The 23,829-nt window shown below is 40.7% G+C and overlaps 1 protein-coding gene across 12 annotated transcripts in view; it reads right to left on the reverse strand.

Annotated features, from left to right (window-relative positions):
• The window catches only part of Spats2l (spermatogenesis associated serine rich 2 like), a 174,493-nt gene that overhangs the window by 118,161 nt on the left and 32,503 nt on the right, over window positions 1–23,829 (reverse strand). For 4 of the 12 annotated variants that reach the window (XM_008833343.3, XM_008833338.3, XM_029563586.1 and 1 more), the window contains exon 3: window positions 22,702–22,770. The exons of the other annotated variants lie outside the window; for them this stretch is intronic. The gene's annotated coding sequence lies outside the window, so the exon portion shown is untranslated. The remainder of the gene's footprint in view (window positions 1–22,701; window positions 22,771–23,829) is intronic. 12 annotated transcript variants of the gene reach the window in all.

Genomic DNA, 23,829 nt, shown 5'->3' on the forward strand with positions numbered 1-23,829 from the left:
GGGGAAAATATGTATGTTTAGAACAGTTTTTTTCAGGGTATTTTTGAGTTCTAGCTGGTCAACCCCACAGATATAGTGGATCCAAAATATACGTATTATTTATCTGTAAATGTCAAATATGTACTTCAGTGTGAATGTATCATATACTTTACAGAACTATTCAAATAGAAATCTGAAAAGATATGAAAAAATATCAGTGTAAGATCCAGCATATTCTTCTGGCAGCCTGGCAGCTTTCTTTGAGCACTATCCTGGAGGTCACTCAATGGTTCAGACTAAGTGTTGCAGAAGCTCCGAGACCTGGAGGATTGGTGTAGTCCAGAGAGCCTGGGGATGGGGGCAGTGGGGGCCATTTCCACAGCCTTGAGCTCCTCACTGTGTACCATGTCTTTCACTTTAGTAGCAGATGTTCAATGTGTGTATGTCCAACTGGAAGGAGAAGGTGAGACCTGAGCCACTAAATGGGTAGGATTTATAGAGCTCAAAGGAGAAGGGGAGGTGTCCCAAGTGAGACTTATCTTGGAACACCTAATTCCAAGAACAGACTTATCACAGAAATGAAAGAGATTGGCTTTCATAACTCTGCCTTTGGCACAACATAATGTGGAACAGTCAGAAACAAAAGCTGATAATTGGACGAGAGAGTGAAGGGAGAAAGTGGACGGTTACACCCTGGATCATGAAACTGAAACACAGAAATTTTGGATTTGGTTTGCTACAGAACAATATGGAACACTGAGCATTTTAAAGCTAAAAACAAAATCATAATGTCAATATTTCATAAAGATCAGACTGAAATTAATACGCACGTTGCATGGAAAGATTTGGATTCGATTAGAATGGCTCAAAGAATCTGCTTGATAAAGCAGTACTGATGAAGCAACAGTGAAGAAGAACCAGGAAAGTGGGAATCTACTAGAAGGAACAAAGCTTCAGCAGCCCGCAAGATAGGAAGAAAGAAGACATCAGATATGCAGAGATGAGTCTGCCATCAGAAAGTGGACAATCCTATGTGCTTTCTGAAGTTTCCTGTTTACTATGACAACCCCAGGATGAAGTGATATTTCTTTGCTTCAGCTTAAAAGCTTGGGGTGTTAACACCCAAAGACCATGTCTTAAACATGGGAGACGGAATAAACCTTCAAGGTATTGCTAGGTTTGCAGGAAGAAGCAATTTAGAAATACTGCTCTGCCTTGAAAAAAGGGGGCAGTCCCTCTGTGTGTATGCTGTGGACAAGTGCTGGTTTTCACTTGTAAAGCAAGCAATCTGTTCAGTCACCAGATAAATACCAGTAATAAATTTGTGTGTCTTTTCAGCCAATTTTTTCCTATATGTGAACTTCGAAGTGGCTTCAGTTAGCTTTAAGTCAGCTGAGTGAATGACAAAAGAGACAGAACAAGAGGATTAGGTCCTAACAGTGCTGAAGGAAAAGGCACTCCAAGCCTCTCCACCAAGTAGCTCTAATTGTGTGCACAGGTTATATGATGGGTCTATGCCGGTGCAGCTCAGTTTTTGAAAGCTGTGTGCTAGATTCCTCAATGACTTATTCTGAAAATGGTTTCCTAAGATGGTAAGAAATGACCAAAAATTGCACAAAGCTCACTTTCCAAATAGAGTTCTGCAGAAAATACATCTGCCATCTGGCCTTCTGGCTATCCTCGCTGCTTTCCTTTTAGGCAGATATTATTTAATCCAGACCACACCGTTGATTTGTTTAGCTGGTTCATGAAAATTTCAGAACACGACTCTGTAGTAGGAGTGTTTGGCAAATGAGAGCGCATCAGCTGCTCCCCATCAGGGCCGTTTCCTTGTCTCAGTGGTTAAGCAACTGCGTGCTTGAGTGCCTTCAGCTACGAAGTCACTGATTAAACTTGTCATCTCTCAGGATAATATTCCCAACATGCTATGACTCAGGTATTGTTTCTAGATGTACACTGATGCTCTAAAATAACTACAAAGGCTTCAGAACCCAGTACTGCCTCGTGGGGAATATTCTGATGGTCTACTTGAATGTAAACTGATCTAGACCAAGTTGCTTCATTTGTCTGGTGATGTGGAATGAGAAGAACTTCTTTGTTCTCACTAGATAAAATGCAACCTGTGCTTTAACATTTAGCCAAGGTGAATCAAAGTATGGAAAAAGTAACTTGGTCTGGGTTGGCTCTTCAAATCTTGTCAAAGGAAACAGGCATTTTGGCAATAATAAAAATCACATTAGTTGTACAGTTACTTTTTTCAAAGGCAGAACTCAATGGCCTTTGTTAATTCCTACCTGCCTCCAAAGGCAGTGACAGGTGGGGCTGAGAGCCTGAGCGTCCAAGCATCGGCCAGTGTTCGGATGGCAGGGAAGCCTTTTAATGAAACTGTGGGTTTGGCTGTGTGTCTCAGCAGTTCACTTAGCTAGAAATGTGAAGCACCACAGCAAAACCCACAGCAGCCCTACTGATACTGCCAGTGAAGCACCATCAGGAATGCAGTGCTCTCTCCAAGAGGCAAAGCAGAAGGTTAAGCACGTATCCAAAAAAAAGCCTGGCCTCTGGCTTAAGATGAAATTCACAGGAGTAGATATCTGTGCAGAACGATGGAGGATGATGCTACAGTTCTAGTCATAAACAAAACCTGTCTATATCCTACAGAATCACTCCATGACCCACAAGGCTTCATAGGTTAGGTACCAAGCTGTCTTCAGATTTTCACTTCCTATTAAATTAGTTGATAACAAATTTATCATTAATTTATATAATTCCATTTCCTTTACTGTGTCTCATTCACATGACATCATGGAGTCAGAGAATGGAAACTGGTTCTATGCTTGGGAGGAAAGAAAAGCAATGTTTATGACAGTCCATTTTTCCCTCCTAAGCTAAATAATAATTCTAGACACAAGTTCTTTTCTTGGAACTTTTACTTCTGGCTTTATGTAAAATGTGAGAATTTTCTACCTCACAAAATAATATTAGTTGCTTTTGTATGTTCACTGCCATCGAGACAATCTGTGTAAGCACCATTATAATTACTCTTATACACAGACCTTTGTGATGTGCTTGTGTGATGGGCTTTGTTGCCCACTTATCGCTTCCAGAATTGTGTTATCTAGACGTTCATCAGGAAGGTTATCCCATGCAAACATTCAATGAGCTTTGCTTTCTGGTATGGAATTCCAATAAAACAATGTAGATTCAAATACTCACCAAGAGTGGTCTGTGTGAGTAGTTCAAAATCAGACATAAATATACTGTTAAGTGTTGGGATTAAGACTGTAAATAAGAATATGAAATAAGGATATATATTTTCTGTGTGTGTGTGGTTTATGTTGTGTGCCTGTGTATGATGATGAGTGTGTAGTATACATGTGTCAGTGTCCACATGTGTGTGCAGTTGTGTACACCTGTGAACACTTATGCAGAAGCCAGAGGAGGACCCTGGGTGTCTTTCACTATCATGATCTACCCTGCTCCCTTGAGACAGAGTCTCTCACTGACCCTGAAGCTCACCTTTTAGACTAGGCTGGTTGGCCAGTGAGTTGCCAGGTCTGGCTGTGTAAATCTTCTCACCACCACCCTCCCTCTCCATGCTAAAGTCATAGGTACATACAGCCAGGCTTAGCTTTTATGTGGATGGTGGTGATACCAACTCAGCAACTTGTGCCTGCATGTCAAGCACTCTTACCCACTGAGCCATTTTCCCAACCCTGAGATATAAAATCTTAATATACAAATGTTAAGTGTATTCTATAGGCACATTCAATAATCTCAGCCCAAAGAATTGGAAGTAAAGAAACAACTGCCTATTCCCTTGCAAGACTCAATCATCTGATTTTCAACCAGGTACAAGGACCTTATAAAATAGAATACTGGGGGCTGGACAGATGGCTCAGCGGTTAAGAACACTGCTCTTGCAGAAGACCTAGGTTCGAATCCCAGCAGCCACATAGCAGCTAACAACTGTCTGTAACTCCAGTTCCAGGGAATCTGACAGTCTCTTCTGTCCTCGTGGGCACTGCATGACATGGGTGCAGTTACCTACATGCAGGCAATACACACATACACATAAAATAAAAGTAATAAATAAAATATTTAAAATAGCAGAATACTGAAGTCGAAGATGGCTTGAGATTCTCTGAATTATATTGTTTGCCAATCATCTGCAAATGTGTTTGCTTCCCTATTTAAAGACACAATGGCAAGCACAATGCAGCACAGAATGGAAGGAGAATTCCATTCAGAATTGAAATTTGTAGCTTCGAGTCCTGCTCCCAGCACTTGAAGATTTCAAGTTCTCTGAGCCCCAGTTTCATTTATAAAGCACCCATAAAGACAAATGTGTGTGGAAACCTTTTATAAGTAATGAAATGAAGATCACTAGGTGAGTGTGTGTGTCTGTGCATGCATGTGTGATGGCTAGCAATAGTGCAATTCATGTGAGTAAACCAATGAAGAGTGTGCTTTCTTTGTCTTTCTCATAAGCATTCTGATTCTTAGGATATTTCTAAGTCCAAATGAACTGAAGAAATTGATGTTTAAAATAACAGATTAGACAAAAAATCCTGGTCCTTCCCTGGACCTATCCCTGGGGTCAGCTCCCCGTTTACTTTTCACAGCTGTTTTCTTCAACTTAGAAATCATGATTTTCAAAGAAGGGCGGAGTTTTTCACAGGCACTTCCACAGCAGTGCTGAAGGGTAGGGAAGGTGATCCCACAGAGAGAAGGGTGAGAAGGAGAGATGAAAGGGTTGCCTGCAAAGGGGGGCGGGGGAGGGCGGCCTTTATGGCTACTGGAAACTTGTTTGTCAAGTTCTTGTAAGTCAGGGATTGTACGAATATCCAACCAGACTTTACTACAATTTTTTAAAGTCATTCACAGTTGACATTTCCTAAATGTCATGTTTAGCTACGAAATACAATCCTAGCAAGCAACTGAAGTTACTGCTTTTGTTGCTAGAACCTGGTTTGTTCATTCACAGCAAATAACTAACATACTCATGGCTGTTTTCTCTTGAGAAGTATTTTCTTGTGTATACCTGAAAGCACTTCAAAATGCATCTATAGACAGTTAAAAGCAAGAGTTACTATGTGTATTTTCTACAAACTGCTCCCCAAAATGAAAAGAAAGTTCAGTAAGCAGGACCCTTGGCAGCAATTACAGGAGAAGAAGGCAGGTAATGACTTGGTTGAATTCATTTCCTAATTCTTTAGTAGGGGTAATTAGAGGTGCAAGAGCTATGGTGCCACCTCAAGGAACACTGACAAAAGCAGTCACTTCATTGTACTGAAGTATAAAGTATCAGCATCCTTTTCTACTGAGAACAGAACCTGTGCCAAAATCCTTGGCTTTAGACATTCATCTTTTCTTCTTTGGGATGGAAGACAGAATTTGAGTTAATGATTCATGTTGTTAAAATTATGGACATAGGCAAATAATTACACAGGTTTAACCAAGCTTGTTTGCTTCAAAATGACTTTCTGAAGCAACTGCTCTCAAAACAAACTCCCTAGGCAAATGTTTAACTTCATTTAAACCTCTACTGACATCAAAAAGGTGTAGCTCCAATGGATACTATATGCAAAATATGGACTGGGAATCTTTACCACTGACCCATATTTGTGGGATATGCTCTGTGCAAAAGCTAGTTTCCCACAATAATGGTGAAAATTTCTGTTTTAGACTTATTCCACAGTGCTTAAGTGACTGTTCAATATAGCTGAGTGTGTATTTAGTTCTCAAGGACAATGGAAATGGTCCTAGTGACAAACGCCTGTAGATCATCCTCCCCACCCCACTCTCCTTTCCTTCAAAGGCCAGGCTAAACTAAGACAGGTTTCTTTCTGAAAGGGGGGTTATGGCAAGACAAGTGTTGTTAAAGTTTGAAAATTAGGGGTATCTCATCTATTGCTGGTATGCATTTGTTACTTTCCTGTTGCTACGATAAAACTTCACGACAGTGACAACTTATATAAGGAAGAATTTATTTGGGCTCACAGTTCAAGAGGGCTAAGTGTCCATCCTGTCGGGAAGGCGTGGCAGCAAGCAGCAGGCATGGTGGTGGAAGCTGAAATCTGAGAGCTCACATCTTAAGGGAAAACAGGAAACAGAGTAAACTGGAAGTGGGCCAAGACCATGAAGTCTCAAAGCCTGCCCCCAGTTCTTCCAGCCAGGCCACACCTCTCAAAGGTTCTATGGCTTCCCCCAAACAGCACCACCAACTGGGGACCAAATGATCAGAGGTGCTCCTATGGGGGACATTTCTCATCAAACCACCATAGGGTAGAAGACAGAGGAGGGTGAAACTGACTGGGGACCTGTAGCCACTGTTCCTGCTTTCTGCAGTAGGGGTAACTGACTTCATTTTAAAAACTGAGGGGGTATGTGGGCTGGTTCTGGCCCTTGATTAGCAGACAGCAATGGCATTACCTTTAAGTTTTACCAAATAAATCCATCAAAACACAGACAAGGGACCTCCTCTTGAGTTGTACAATCAAGACTCCAAATTTCAATGCTGTGATCATGCTGTTTTAGGAAAGTTTGAATGGGGCCAAATTTCCATTTCCACAACTGTTCTCAGATGCGGTTTGCAAACTACACAGACTTTTCCATCCCCATTTCTTTGCTCCCCTAGGCTGAAAAGTTCCAAATCAAGGTATTTGGAAATTTTTCTGTACTTTGATCAAGAAGGTAGTTGACAGAGGCCAGCTGTAATTCAGTAGTACTGAGGATACTAAAAGGGCAGCTTCCTCTGAACAACAGCAAGAATGCTCTGAGTTCTGAAGAACAAGCACAGTGTGTAGATGAGATGCTCTCGTCAGAGGAGCTTAGACTGCTAGCAGCTGAAATTAGATGTGGCTTTGAGAACACCTGAGAAGGTTCTCTGGCTAGCTGTGCTTGTGTGTTTTTGTAAGGTATTCCCCTCCCCCACGTTCTCATGTTTTCCCCCATCATACATAAAGGGTTTAGTGCTGTTAATCCGCTTGGAATGTAGCTCTTATCACCACCTAAAGGAATTCATTACCCTTTAACCTTCTCTGCTGCTCTGGCCCATCTGACTGCAGAACAGGAGTGGGATTGTCTGGGGAGCCAAATCCCCAAATTCAGATGTGCCAGCACTGAGTTACCAGGCACCTGGTTGTTCCTATAATCAACAGGGAAGGGGAGAAATTAAGAATGCCTTCCTCTCCAACGGAGTGGGAGGCAAGAGCCTCAGGGAACAGAGGCTGAGGGTCCCTGCTATTAAACCCAGCTATTTTAAAGCCCAAGGGTTTTTTTTGTTGTTGTTCTTGGTTTTGTTTTTTTCCATTTTTGAAGCAGGAGATTCACAAGAACATTCTGAACTGCTGCTGCACAAGGCCAGAGAGACTGATCAATAGAGTGGGGGGAAAAACAAGTCAGGTATCTTAGATAATGATTAAAACAGGGAGAAAAACAGTGCTTATTTGCCTTTCCCCCTAACTTCTGCTGGCTATAAAGTGGCCTCAAAACCAAACAGTTTTATATTTTATACAGAGTTTGCAAAACTCATTTTAGATCTTTATGTATAAGCCCTTTTCTGTAGTCCTTAAATTGTCAGTTTTGCTCACACAAGAAAACAAACCGGGAACACAAATGAAGCAAGAGTCTCTTCTGGTTGTAAATCAAGAGGCACTGTCAGAGTGGAGTGTTTACAGAAAGCTAGAGGTAGGACACAAGAACACATCAGTCTCTGGATTTTTCTTCAGCATATAAATGCAAAATCGAGTTGTACACTGAAATGGGAAACTACCCAATCCAGAAAGATGGTCAAACCCATTGCGGAAAAGATATAAAGACATGCCCAGGATCCACTAAAAAGTAACAGAAAGCAGCCATCAACTGAACAACAGAACTGGATCGATCGATATGATGGAACTGAAGTAGCAAATGGGGTTTCCACCCTCTTAAAGAACTGTGCGAGGGGGCAGGGGATTTATAATCAAACTCTTCAGAGAGCCAGAATTCATTACCTCCCAAGTAAAGATGTGCATGTAAGACCACCTTATACTAAAGTCTACATTACTGCTATATACATTATTAGCTATGTTTTTACAAGGTTGAATTGAGGTTGCATCAAAATAAAAAAAATCAATAATGCTCACTACTGAGGGGAGGAGTAAATATAAAAATTTTACTACCTCATCCTTCATAGCTTAAGGGTATGTAAATCAGCCATCAACTCTGAATACTTTATTAGATGAATCCCTTTGGTAACAATTATGTAAGTCAGAACACCAGGAATAATGTAGTATTAACAAAAATATATCAGGTGTTGGAGAAAAGTTACTGACAAGTTAGTATATTTATATTTTTCATGAAAAATTTTAGTCCTTGCAAAATAAAACATGTGCCAATTCATTTAATTTTAATTTCTTAGGATTTTGGAATGTCTTGACTTTGGATGTTTTTACTGCAAGCATGTTGCTGTAGCCACATTTCCTCCCATACGTTAAGTCTATGCACTTAGCAAACATTTATTCCCGGTACGAACACACTGGAGGACAGCTTTCTGTTGCTGGTTAGTGCATCTAAAAACACAAACACTGACGGAGATGTTTGGCACTCCCTCCCTGCAAGTGCTGGGCTCCACAGAAGAAATACAAGGCATTCCTCTCCCTCAGAATTCTCACCCATGGACTACATAGTGGTGTGCTTCATTTTCAAAACATTTTCATAAACATGATTGTGAACCATGCTGTGAGGTTAATTTTTGTTGATAACACAAAACCTGAGAAGACTATTTTCTTCAGAAGGCTCTCGGCGGTGACTGAACATATGGTGTGATCTTCACTGATGGTAACTCCTTGCACATGAGAACTGAGATTTCCTTTACTCATTCTCTGTACTGCTGAAGGCCAAGATCCTCAATACTTAAACAAGCAAATAAAAAAAAATTTAAAAAATGCACTCAGTCCAGGTTCGTAGTGGGACGATGACATGCAGAGGATCTCTGCTTCCTTCTAGAGCTCACTAGTGAGAGATAAGTTAGAAAGATATAAACCCAAATAGCTGAGACCCAACTCATCACTCTGGAAAATGGGAAGCAGACAGAGGTTCAACGATCCCCAGACAAGAATACAAAGAAGGCAGCTATCTAGTTTCCCCCAAACCCTAGGGAGGCTCAGGAAAATATCATATCTCTGACCAGAGGATCCAGGCAACCACCCCTCCCCACCCCTGTGGGACATGGGTAATTATTTTCCGATACACTGAACCCACCTGGCTCAAGGCTCAGGCTTGTGGAAACTCTAAGGAGGGGTGGCTGAGGCACCCTGCAAACTAGGAGCTATGGAGGAAGTTTGGACATAAACAATGAAGCCTCCAAGCCTTCTCCAATTCTCCACCTAGGGCGGAGGCTTATCTTGGATGCCTTTAGGCAGGAAATGTAATCTGCAGTCCCGGATAATTGAGTGGCCACAATTGGAAGACTTATAAATGTTGACATTTTGAGGAGTGGGAGGTGGTTTCAAACTGAAAAGAGTCAACTGTTCTTCAGTGACTAGATGAGACTGCTGATTAAAAAGAAGACCAAAAAGAGAAGGTTTGAGGACAAGCAATGCAATCTAGGCTCAAGTTATCATTTCCCTGACCTGCACATTGGGGACCTTGGGCTTACTTTGTGCCTGAGCCACTGACTCCTGCCTCATGTAGCCTTTAAGTGCCTTTCTTTTCTAGAGCTCAGTTTCCTCATCTGTAAACTGAAGCATCATGGTCTTTGGGTCCTCTTACTCTGAGATGTTGAGGCACTCTTCCAAGAGGGTCTAGAATGTCAAGCAGGTCTTTCACACAGTCCAGTCTGCAGACCTGAGGCTCTGGTTGTTTCTTGGGTTCTTTCTCCTAAAGCAAGTGGATGCCATTCTCAGAAGTGCTATAAGGACACTACTCCTCCACAACCAGGCCGCTCTAAATGAGCACGAATCCAAGATCCTAAGACAACTGAAAGCACTTACTATATGCTGGTGGTAAATCCATCTTTCCACACAGCAAAACAAAAGCACTGTCATGAAAGCTGACTCAAACTTGAACTTCTTCACACCTACTGTTTTTAACTTTTTCCCATAATTAAACTCAGGGGGAAAAGTGAAAAGCCCAACACTCCCTCCTCCATCCTTTCAAGGGTTAGCTCTGAAGCAACACTGATTGATATGCACTGCAAACTTAGGATAAGCCAAAGTAGTGGACTGGATGCTTCATGTACCTTTTCCTGTTATATTTTTCCATGTCTCTATTTCACAAATGAGGATAATGAAGCTTCAAGAGTCTCAGTGATTTCCTGCTTATATGGCGGCAACAACACCCACCCAAGGTTCTGCCATGGTAGAGCCACACTGTCACTTCACAGCCTTCTCTACCCAGTCCTGGCTGTCCTCAGCCCAGACAGATATGGACCTTGGTCAGTGGAGAATACTTTCCCCATCCACTCTCCAAGGACGTTCCCCGTGGCTTCAAAGCACCAACACGATGGGGATTTCTGCTGAGAGCCTAGAAGGCATTCTAAAAAAATCAATATGAGTTTCTACAAGAAGCTGCCTTGCCCAAAGCTAACCAAAGGCCATCTGAACACTTTCAGAACTGTGCTCATAATCATCTCTTCTCTTCCTTACCATGTCCCAACATGCCTCTAAAGTCAATCATTTCAAAATCACTTTTACATGCACACTCATACCGAAGGGAAGACAATAACATTTCTGTTACTGTCCCATAACTCATCCATCTAAACTCAGAACACTAGTATTATGGTTACACAACAGGCGGCCTGCTGACATTACTATTTTAAAGCACCACTTTTTCAGGGTTTATCACAAGTCATTTTAAATTTCATTTAGCTCTAACATATTATACAACTTTATGTTCAGTAACAATGTTCTCTGCTACATCAGCAAGCTATATTAGAAGATACAGTTGCTGCAGGTTTGAAAAAGTGTGCTTGCTAACTTTTGATTTGATCCTTTTAGAAATCCACAAGTAGAGTGGTAATGAGAAAGGGGAATTTTATTATGTGTTGTAAGACATTACTTTGGAAAACTAAAAGAAATATATTTTGATACCTAATCTGGATTAATGGTGCAGCTGTGAGCTTTCAACTTCATTTACTGTAAATGAATCCAATGGCCAAATCATTGTTTATGTAGCTTTACAAACCAAGCAATCAGTTTAGTAGATTGCTGGAGACTAGTATAACTCCAGAGAAGAAACAGGCAAACTTGGTGAGGTGGATATTTGGGCTTGATAAACATATCCATCCATGCCTGCTTCCACTCACTCTAGAAGCCCTGCGTTGTCTGGGAGACCCAATGAGGTTGCCAGCAATCTGGGTAGGTTACATGATCCATGGTGAATTTATCAGCACCTTATTCCTTGTGTCTCAATGATAGGTCAATTATAGGTTCAATGCACACCCAAATGAGCAATCAGGTCAACAGGCAAATCTAGGTGTTCTGTTTAAATTATTAGGAAAATGGGCTTTCTCTTTCTTGTTGGCCTTGAATAAAGCACAGAATGGGACTTAAGTTGCCTCAATCATCTAATTATGACATAGAGTACAGAAAGGAACAAAGAGGAAGTTGAGTCAAGAAGTACACAGCCCAGTCAACGCTCACTGAAGATGTTTAGCCTAATTTTGGTACTGACCACCTTTGACTTACAAGGGAGGTAAGAGCACGCAGGCTTTGGCTGGGCACCTTACTCCATGAGAAGCCAAAACTGCCGTGGGTAGGTAGGCAACTAGTGGTTTCTTCTGCAACTGTATGCATTGGATTTTCTGTGCTTACTATAGAAAACAGGTAGATAGTCCACATATGTAAAAGAGGAATGACGTATTTCAGAATCTACAAATCAGTTAAAACACACAAGTATTTGATATGTAAAATCTTTCATAAATCAATAACCTGGCTCATTTTACAATGCCTTTAATTAAAATTATTACTCTAAAAATATATCTCAGTTAAAAATGCAAGATCTGCAAACATGCTAACATTAGCCCAATATTGCATATTCAATTTAGATACTGAATGAAATGTTCTTAAAATGTTAAAAATCCTAGTTTCTTCTTAAATTATACAAACAAATCAAGCTACATATTTATGAGCCTACTGTCTGCAGGCAGGAATCATTCTGCTTCAAATTATAGCTTAGATTTCTATTGGTTAGGTTAGAAATGATAACAAATGTGGAATTCTCTGAATTGACATTTAGCGCCCAGGGGATAGCTTTTAAAATTGGAGAATAATGGAAGTAGCTGCTTTTAAGATATTTTTTTCTCAGTAGTCACAAAGATACATCATACATCAGAGGATATAGATATTGTCAAAATGAGATTCTCTCTGAAATTACATAGTGTGACACAGGAAAAGAAAAATACACAATAGCAATAGTTTATTGGGCCAACAGAGGTATGTGGTGAGGGCAGGGCTGTCAAGGGATAGGGTGTTAGCAGACACTCTGCCTTTATCTTAGTGATGCAGGCAGTGATAAATGACCTTGAAAATAAGTCATTCAGCTTCAGAACTGGGAAGAAGCCTGAAAATGTCCAAATTCAACCCTCAAATTCTACCAGGGAGCAAACCTTGGACCTCAAAAAGCTGGGTTATCTTTTGGATATTTTACTTTAGGAGTGGCTCACACAATGAATTACTAATTTGTGGGGACAAGACCATCCCCACCATGCACTCTAAGAAGTTTCAGAATGAGAAGTATGGGTAAGTACAGTACTGGAACAGTACTGTAGCTGACGTCTGTGAAGCCATTTTGAAATTAAACATCAAAAATTATTTTTGAAATTAGCATACAAAATAGATTTCATTATGACTTTTAAAATGCATGTACTTCATTAACTTTGCCCATATTCTGAAATTATACTTTTATGGATAGGAGAAATTGGTAGTCTTACCATGACAATTGCAAAGGGTGATTAGTGAGGTAAAATATCCATTGTCTTGTCTTACTGACTAAATGCAGTCCAGGGGTGGGAACAGACAGAGACCTCCTTGCTACAGATGGAAGAGCCTGAGAGGTTGCTAGGGGTTAACAGCTGGTGGGGATTTTACTTTCTGTTGGGAGTTAATTTTTGGTTGAGGTTTGCTTCGATTGCTTCCCACTTATGGCTGAAGTTCCCCTGAAACACAAAGTAGTTCTTAGCTATGCAGCCCTTTTTAGAAAGTTCTCTGAAAAATGTGAAAAGGCCAGGGCAATCAACAAGTGCTGGAAAGCTACAACTTGTGAATGTCTCTTCAAAGGAGCAGAAGACTGGGGCTATTTCAGAGTCAGCTAGTCTGAGTGTTCTACAAATGATATGAGTCCTTCTTATTAATGCATGTTTGGCAGCCTGTGTATAAGAGGAACGTAGGGAGTCTGTCTCCTGTGTACAGCAGCTGGGGAAGCCATGGAAGTGTAGCCCTGAGGGTGGGAGTAGAAAAAAGCCCAGAACTGACTCAGTACACTGAGCTCCTTCGTTTTGTAGGGAGGACTGGAAAGGAAGTTAATAGTCTCTGCTAAAGCAAGGGCACTACAGCACAGGGATTTTCTCACAATCATGCCCACATGTCAGCTAAAATAGATTTACAAATAAATTCAGCTCAAGTCATCCTGTAAAGTTTGTCAGTTATCCAGGGCCAATCATGTTTATATGGACTGGGTCATGTCCTAGTTTGTTCTTCATTGCTGTGACAAAATACTCTGACCAATACCAACTGTGACCAACTTGGTCACAGTTCATCCGGGAGCCCAAGGTAGGAACTCAGGGTAGGAACCTCGAAGCAGGAGCTGGAGCACAGGCCATGGAAGATCACTGCTTACTGACTTGCTCCCTGGCTCCTACTCAGCCTGCTTTCTTACGCAACACAGGTCCACCTGCCCAGGGGTGGCACCATCCACAGTGGGCTGGGCTCACCCACATCACTCATCAAGAAGATGCCCCACTGCAGTTCAATGGAGGAAATTCCCCAATTGAGGCGCCCTCAACCCGGGTGTGTCAAGTTGACACTAAAGCTATCCAGCACAGGTCACCTATTATTCTTTTTATTTAAATGAAGGATTTGTTTCTTTCGTTTTTTTATATTTTATTTATTATTTTTATTTTATGTATACGAGTGGATTGCCTGCACTGGTAGGTAGGTACACTTGTGTCTCGCAATGTCAGAAGAGGGCGTTGGAGTCCCCTAGAACTGGAGTTATGGACACTGTTAGCTGTCATGTTTTTACTGGGAATCGAACCCGGGTCCTCTGCAAGAGCAGCCAGTGCTTTTAACCACTGAGCCATCTCTCCAGCCTCTCTTTCTGTCTTATTAAGAAAGCAATATATGTTCAGAATTTTAAAAAATTGGGCCACAGATAAAAGAACATTTTATTTTATTTGTTTATTTTTGGTCTTTTGAGACAGGGTCTCTCTGTAGCCCCAGCTGGCCTGGAACTTGCTATATAGACCAGGCTGGTCTCAGTCTCATAGAGATTCCTCTGCCTCTGCCTCCCCAGTGCTAGGATTAAAGTTGGGTGCCACCACACCTGGGAAAAGAACATTTTGAATTCTCATATTCATATGTTTAAAATGTTATTACACTGTACATGTTTGTATAAAACATTTGTTTTTATAACATTTTATCACAAAACATTATATACTTTCATTGTTGATATTTACCTATGACATCATCTATAGTGCCTGAATGATATTTTTACAAATAACTGTAATACCATCTATTACTGGAGTTTAAACAATTTCCTATTTCCTATTTTGTAACCAAGGCCATAGTGGACATCTTTGTGGCTAACAGCTTTGCATATATATCCTTAATTATCTCCTAAGCATGAATGCCTAGAAGTAAAATGTTTGTGACAAGACAATAAACCTTCTTTAAAGGAATGAGAAAAAACAACCAACACTGCCAAACTCCTTTTAGAAAGGAATCATAGATTTTACTCATTTGAGGTGTCTGCAATATTCAGTTCATTACTGCATGAAGAAAAACTATACAGGTTGGCTGGGATTGGTCACAAGTAATAGATATGCTTATATCTACAATGTTAATGAATTTTAACTACAGTTTTATAAAACAGATAATATACCACATGCTCCCTGCTTACACACTCTGGCTACAAGTAGTGTATGAGGTGGTCTCCTCTTACCCTTAGTTTCAAACACTTGTGGTGAGCCAAGTTCCAAAATTTTTAAATAGAAAATCCTAGCTGCAAACAACTCATCAAGTTTGAAATTGTATGACATTATGAGTAGTGTGATCGTATCTCTACTGGCCCCGGTGTCAATCATCCCTTTTTCCAGGGTATCCATGCTGCAAATGTGACTCTACTATCAGTCACTCACTAGTCATCTTGGATCAACTACAGTGATACTGCAGCACTGTGTTCAAGCACCCCTTGCATAGTCTCCTAATGCTAGGTCACAATGCCTCTACCATCCACCTCACTTCATCTTAGCACACAGATACTATCCTTTCACAACATCACAAGAAGAAGGGCAAGCACAGTACAGTAAGATATCCTGAGAGCACAATAATTTTATTACTGTTTATTATTATGATTACTCTATTTTGCTATTAGCTCTTAACAATCCTCATAATGTCTAGCTTAAAAATGAATTTTGTTAAAAATATGTAGACACAGGAAGAAACAGTATACATGGAGTTTGGAATTATCCATCCTTTGGAACATCTACTGGAGTCTATCTTCCACAGATAAAAGGGGGACTACTAGTAAATTCTGTTAGGCTCTTTCTTTGGGATTTGATCCCATCTTCCTTCCCCAGTGTTAAGAGCTTTTCTTATTTACTCATCATCATATATCATATTCTTTTTCCCTCCTTCTCTGCCTCTGTCCTTCCTCCCTCTCCTCCCTCCCTCCCTCCTTCTCCTCCCTCCGTGTGTGTGTGTGTGTGTGTGTGTGTGTGTGTGTGTAGGCCAACATCATGTCTTCCTCAATCGGTTCTCTAAAATTGTTTAAATTTTATGTGTATGAGCATTTTACCAGCATGTATCACACATGTAAGTACGCCTGTGTATACAATGTGTACAGGGGCCAGAGGAGAATGTTAGAGCCCATGGAACTGCAGTTACAGACCATTGTTATCCATCATGTGGAAGCTGAGAGCCGAGCCTGGGTCCTCTACAAGAACGGTTAATGCTCTTAACCTCAGAGTCACCTCTCCAAGCCCAGCTACAGTATTTTTTGAGAGAGTCTCTCATTGAACATGGAGCTAACTGATTCACCTAGACTGACTGCCAGCAAGCCCCAAGGATTCTCCTGTCTTTATTCCCCAGTGCTGGGATTACAGGCACGTGTACCCATTTTACATGAGTGCTGGGGATTGAACTCAGACCCTCATTCTTGTGTGGAAATCACTTTACCAACCAAGTAATCTCCTCAGCCCCATTCTTTAAGGCATTCTAAGCAGAAAGTCCCCAGCAACATTACTGAAGGGCTCTGAGTACATGTATCAACTGCAAACCGTCATCTGAGCTATGCTCCCAATTAGATGCCAGAACAAGAGTGCATGTTGACATTTCCATGAAGTGAAAGAAATGACACCTGAAATTTAGGCAAAATCAACAAGCACCCATAGAACCAGAGGGTGGGGGGAGGGAGGAAGGGAGAACGTGTGATCGAACCACATGTTCTCTTTGAATATTGTTTGTTCATATTCCACGTGATTCCAAAAACGACTTGCAGCAGGCTTTCCTTTTAAATGTGTTTTCTAAATTGGACACTTACACATCACTGAGGATGCCAACTCTTTTCCTAACATAAGGACATTCTTCTATCAGAACTGCTTGCTATATTTGGAGAATGAAAGGCAAGGATATTGTTCTTGAACAGAAAAGAAAAGTGTGTGTGTGGGGATAACGCATTATGATCACAAATCCTTCTGGGAAGACCTACCAAAGGCAGGTGACCCTGGGTATGCAATAGCAGTCCTACACACACACACAAGAACTCAATTTCTGGGATTCATAAAAGGTCTAAAAAATCACACGAAGTCAGGCCTCTGGGCTATTCACTCCCACTAAGGGACTGTAAAAGCTCAGATGCCAGTGTTCTGCCCTTTGAGAGCAGGATGGCCACTGAAGGTGGGCAGGGAGGAGTCCTGCAGGGAAGGCAGGCCCAGCATCCAAGTGGGAGGGAGCACTGCTCTCCTATAAGTCTGCTACAAAGGAAAGGCCAGTCTCCTGTGAGGCATGTCTACCTCAGTGCCCTCTTTTTCCTCCCTGGCCACCCGACTCTTTGGCACCAGTCAGGCCTTTCTGTGGTGTTTGCTCTGGTCTCCTGTTCCACATTTTAAAGATTTATTTTTGTCTGGGACATTCTGAAGCCTCGTCTTTGGAATTTTCATCTAGCTTTCTTTTACTGGCCCACACCTTGCCCGATACCTCTTCTGTTTCAGGGATCCATGATGACCATCAGGGACATAGGCCCACATTATGTATGGCACACTGAGGGACAGCTAATGACCAAGTCCGTGGTATGTGGTGAACAAATGCTTTAGAAGAAAATTTATTTTATGTGATTTAAGAACAAGAGAGAGGAGGTTGAATGCTCCATTAAAGAGGGGTGAGGCTAAAGGGAAGCAATGACATGGAACTAATTTGGAATGATGAAAACATTATAGTTTGACTTATATTTAAATGCTTCCAAATGCCACTATTTGGGGGGAAAAGATCATTTTCATTATGAAACCTGATGTTTTCTGTGACTTTAAGAAAACATCAAGATAAACTAGTATATTTTTTTTTGTCTGATTTAGCAGTACATCCAAATAGCAATGACCAAACACAGCAAGTCATCTCACCTAATACAAAACGCCACATCAACATTTTGGCCAGAAATACACCTTGCGTTTTAAAAAAATATTTTATTTATTAATTTTATTTGCTGTGTATGAGTGTATTGCCTGCATGTGTGTAAGTGTACCCGTGCCATGCAATAGCCACAAAGATCAAAAGAGGGTGTTGATGCCCTGGAACTGGAGTTATGGATGGTTGTTAGCTGCCATGTGGGTGCTAGGAATCAAACGTGGATGCTCTGCAAGAGCAGCTAGTGCTCTTAACTGCTGAGCCATCTCTCCAGCCCCTACACCTTGTGTTTTAACACTTTACAACTTACTGAACCATTTCAGCTACCTTCCAAGTTAGAGGCCAACCTGGGCTACATAGACCTTTGTCTCACACAATTTTTTTTTTTTAAAGTAGGCACTGAAGGCTGGATTGCCTAGGCTCAAACCCAGGATCTGTTACCAGTTAGAGTGACCTTACACAACACACTTAAACTCACTATGCCTTTATGTTTACATCTGTAAAACTAAGAAAAAGTGTTCAAACCACCTACCTTACAGGGATGCTTTATGAATACTGACTGCATTCACGCATTAAAGCAGTTATATTCTAGAATCAGTCACTCAGTGACATAGTCTACATGTAAACACTGAAGAAACATCAGCAAGACTCCGCTCCCAGAGCTAAATATTTTAGGGCCACATTACGGATCCTTATCTTTAACAATCTTGTTGCTCCTATGATTCATAATTTTATCAGTAGACAGATTATAATTTTCTCACAAAATAATGATAAAAAGAAACCTTGAGTTGGATGTAATGACTCAAAAAGGAAGAGAGAGGGCAAGAGTTCAAGTGTGGCTTCTTAAAAGAACCCCGTTTATTTTTGTTTCCAGAAAAATACCATATGCAATTTAAGTATTTGCAGTCATTTTCCAGCACAATGAAAGGTCAGGCTAAATGGAAGTAATATTTGTGTAACCCATGGTGACTGTCAGGGAGTCTGCTTCCCATGGCTGGGTCTTTACTGGTACAATGTAGTGCCTCTCTGGGAGAGCACTCTCTGTGGAGGAAGAGCCATACCCTCCCGTGGTGCCCACTCCATGGAGCACTCCTAGGGTGTGCAGAGCATGGTTGCAGCTGGCAACTGTGGAGAGCTGTGAAAAAGAGCAACTTCACCCAGAGCAGGGGGAGGGGTGGGAAATCAGCAGCAGCATGTTAAAAGAATTCACTTTCTCGTTTCTGGTTTCTTAGAACTGTCAGGGTACAAAAGAAGATGAAGTGAGAAGAATGTGATATTGGGGGACAAAGAAAAACAGAAAGACCCACCAAGACATAAAACAGGTAGAAAAAACTGCAGTTGGTAGGAACAGTCACAAAATAAGGACCAACTTCAAGATGAAACCAAAGCAAGGGTACAGATGGTCAGGACAAAGAAGCTCTGGACACACCGACTATGTCAGAGCCACAGCGGACAGCCACACAAGACCATCGCGGGTCATGTCTTGATCCTCTTCTAGTTCACTTGAGTGATAGGGCAGAATGCCACTGTGTAGCTGGCATCTGTTTATGTCAGATGTGATGTCACAGTTCCTTCCTAGAAATGATACCTCCTTCTAAAGCATCATGGGAAGCATCATGTAAAAGTGTGGTCTGCAGGGTTCAAAAATGAAGTGTAATGTCAAAGAACCCAACGGGGAGCGTAGGCCATCCCGGTCCCAGGGTTCTATGTGAAAAAGGAAATCTCATTCTAGGAAAGAATGTAGTATTAAACAAAAAGCTATGGACTGTCATCAGCTCAGAAGTTCTCCAAGTCACAATTGCAAAAATAGCAACAACATGATTGTTTTGTATTTATATAGAATTTTAAAGTTGATAAATAATTTTAATGAGTGATCTGTCCCTCATGGATATTTTGTATGAATCCACAAGACAAGACAGAGCTTTTCATATTACCTTTCTATTCTTTTTCTTGGTGTGTGTGTGTGTGTGTGTGTGTGTGTGTGTGTGTGTGTGTGTGGATGTGCATGCACGTGTTCATGCATGAATGTGTGTACACATGTGTATGTGGTGCTGGAGACTGAAGCAGGTCTTATTCATGCAAACACTCTGCCTCTGACCTATTATATCTAGAGTCCCATATTATTTATTAAGTCCCTAAGAAGTGATTTTGTTACACGTTTTTGTGATGTAGCAGGGGTAAAGAACACATGTGACACATGAAGGAGGGAGTATATGTGCCTTTGTGTGCTGTGTATATACAGGTCAGAGACTAACCTTAGTTGTCCTTCCTCAGGTACCATTCACCCTTTTTTTAAAGAAGAGGGTCTCTAATTGGCCTAGAGCTCACCAAATAGGTTAGGCTGGCCAACCAGTGAGTCCCAAGGATTTTCCTGTGTCTACAGCCCCAGCACTAGGATCACAAGCATGTACCACATGTCCAGCTATTTGTATGTGGGTTCTGAAGACTGAACTCAAGTCATCATGCTTGCAAGGCAAGCACTTTACTGAGTTATTTCCTCAGGCCCCAGACACATAGTTTAATCTATAAATACTACTCATAGAATCTTATTTGTAACCACTATACATAAAAGGCAAACCGTGTTTTAGATACTAAATCTATTTTAAAATATCTACTTTTGTAGAATGAGTAATTAAATAAAATTTATGTTAGTTAAACCAGGTGTAAACACTGTGATACCCTGCATAGACCACTAACCATATCTCATTAAGAACTTTCTAGATTTCTAAACCCTCAAACATTCTAAGGGGGTATGATATAGTTGAGTAATTACTTTAAAAAGGAACGTATTAAAGGAACTCCCTTAAGGGTCTTTAAAAACAGCATAAACAGGAAGCATGCTATAAGGTTATGAAGAATGGTAGAATAAAAATGATCATGGCCTATTTCCAGAACGAAGAACAAAAAAAAAATTTTTAAAGCTAAAATTGCTTCCAGCTTGCTAAGTTAAAATGAACTGTTATTTCATTAAGCAAGTGTCTTATTTACTCTTCGCTCTATATACGATAACACATATTGTTGAGAGTCAACAGTTCACATTAGCATTTTTTAATTTAGGAAAAGGAAGAAATCATAAACCCTAAGGAACAGTTCTCTGGTTGACATAGTTCATCATGCTTGGAGGGTGAAGTGTACTAATCTTTATTAAACCTGTCCTTGAGATACAAAGATAACGCTCTGACCCTCAGTCAGCAGGGCATCCATCTGAGGTTCTCTTTCTTTCAATTTTAATGATAAATCTATGCTGATCTATCCTCCTTTGTCCATCTAGTTTTCTAGTGGTGCATAACAGAAGACAACTACCTGGTTCCAGGAGACAAGAGGTGAAGCGAAGTACCCCTTGGCCTTGACACTGTTAGTAGACTTCAGGTTGTTTACAGCTCCTATCATTAGCTGTAACTACTGTGCCTATTCATGTTTCTTGTTTGGCTCTATGTATTGGAAGATCTCACTCTACTAAAGTCAGCTACTAATTCCAGAATTAATCTGGTTCAGAGAAGATCTAGGCCGATTCTGACTTCCGACAGATCACAGATGGATTGACCTGAGCATATTCATTCATTCAACACATACTGATGGAATATCTCATGTACCAGGCATTGGGCACAGCAGTGGGAAAACAAGGGAAAACAGACCCAAACTAAGACAATTGGTGGTCTATCATGGGTCTGGCTGAATATGCTTGTGCCATCCTGCCTTATCTTTGAGCAGACCATAGGGAAGGCAGAAGAAAGGAGGTGGTGAGTTAGTTAATCAGAGAGCAGGTTTTCAGGGAACAAAGCTAAACACCTCCTCTTGTGCCTTCACTCCCAGACTCCTTACTCTTCTGGATAAGCCCCACATGCCCAAAGGCCTCTTAAAGTTCTTATTTTGAGAAAGTTTTGCAAGCCACATAAACTATACTGCTATCCCCAAAATGTTAATGCTCGGGTATTCCTTTGAAAGAAAAGGGAAATTCCTTTGAGATTTTTTTCTCAGTAACAAGGAATGCAATTAGGCCCTTACTTGGCACTAGATCAGTTCCCATAGCCAAGAAATCTCAGGGTTAGGAGAACAAAGCTACCAGAATGCTTTTGCTATTGACTATGGCTGGCCTAAGGTTCAAGGGTTAATGTCTGAGAATGTTTTACCCCTTTACTTTAATTTCCCAAGTAAGCAACTTCCAAATACTAAAGCTCAGAGAATGCAGAGTGCAAAATCCTTTCCATTACATTACTGAAAAATTACAATTTATTGCTAATGCTGGTCTTTCAAAGTATTACTCAGAACACCTGCAAACCTTTGGACAACAGCTGCCAACAGAAGTTTAGCGTTTCATGGACTGGCACATAAAACAACAAATAAATCATTCTTGCAATCAGTGTGAGGCGCTGGGTTGACCATGTATTTAAAGAGCTGGTTAAAAAGTATAAACCGTGGATTACATTATAACTACACTTCGGAAAATGGAAGTCAAGTAAAATATTGATTGTTATTACCACATCTGTTTCGTCAGTAGCACACTTTCTCAGAAAGGAAATTTTCTTTTTACAGAGAGTGTAAACAATATAAAATTTGGCTATTTTATATGTACATGTGCTTGACAAACGAAGAGTTTCGGTGCTCTATAAAGGTTATGATGAATGCTCAAAAAAACAATTTAGGATACTCATTGTTTAGAAAAATATTTGAAAACAACATGTGACTTTTGGGGGAAGATATACATTGTTCTTCAGATATATGCACATTTTCATCATTCTGTTCTTGAAATCACACAAGTCATTGTTTGACCTGTGGTAGAACAAATGCTATGCACTGGGTATTCGTTTGGTATGAGGAACTGTTTGTGCCGTAGGCCTCTGTTTAGGAGTGGCTGTGAGTATTCAAATATACTTATAAAGTTCAAGGTCATGGAATGACTCACCTGTGCTATGAAGATTGTGTACCTCTTTTATCTTCTTTGCCTTTGGCAAAAATATTAGGGCAAGACAGGCTGTTGGTAAAGAAAGTACCACTGTTAGGAATGCTAAATTTGGGTTTAAAGTCTTCTTTTTTACAAGGGATAAATGGTGATTCAATGTGGAAGAAAAGCCAAACTTTAAAAAGGCAATCTAAACTGGGCGTGGTGGTACACGCCTTTAATCCCAGCAGAGGCAGAGGCAGGCAGAACTCTGTGAGTTCAAGGCCAGCCTGGTCTACATAGGGAGTTCCAGGACAACTGGAGCTACAGGGAGACCCTATCTCAAAAAAAAAAAAAAAAAAAAAAGCAATCTCAATCCAGAAGCACCACCACACATCCAGAAACCTTTGTAGTCACCAGTGAGAGTGACTTTAAGCCCACTGTCCACACCCAAAAGTAAAGGAGAAGCCCAGCTTAGTTAGATGATGCCTTCATTTATTTAAAGGCAACATTTCTAATGCACTTGTGTTTATTTCTCTGACTGTTTGTTATCAAAGTTTCATAAAAAAGCTGGGTCATTAGCAGCCATTGAAATATCAATACCATCAGTACCAGCTCACAGGCATTCTCCTGGATTCTGTGAGGGGGTCAAGATGTTCTGGGCAAAAGCTCTAGCATCAGTTATACTATGTGATTATGTGATGCTGTTCCTCAAAAGAGGCTGCATGGTTAAATGGAGACCAATCAATCTGAGTTGGATCAATGAACTAGCAGCCTCAAAACTCTTGACTAAAAGTCATTACTGCTCAATCACATTAACAGCAATATCTTATTAGAAAAAAGAGCCACAAAAATTCTATGCTGGAATTATGTCAGCTTCCCACTGGTGTCCTCTTTTTGGTTTGGTGGTCAGAGTTGCCCTTCCTTCAATTCTAACATACCCCAGCATTCTTCCAATACAAAAAAAGTCTAGAAATAATTTCCTTTGGTTTCAGCTGACCAGTCATTTCTACAGCTTCCAATGAAAAGAATCTTGTAGGTAAAAGATACCAGGAATTCATAAAAAGATACATGTTTATAAAGGAGAACTATAAAGGGCAGGATCAATAGAATTGCTTATATTTGTGAGGCACTAAACTTTTGACAGATGCT

The sequence above is a fragment of the Nannospalax galili genome, unplaced genomic scaffold, assembly GCF_000622305.1.
Source record: "Nannospalax galili isolate Female #2095 unplaced genomic scaffold, S.galili_v1.0 scaffold610, whole genome shotgun sequence".
In the NCBI taxonomy this organism is placed as follows: Eukaryota; Metazoa; Chordata; class Mammalia; order Rodentia; family Spalacidae; genus Nannospalax; species Nannospalax galili.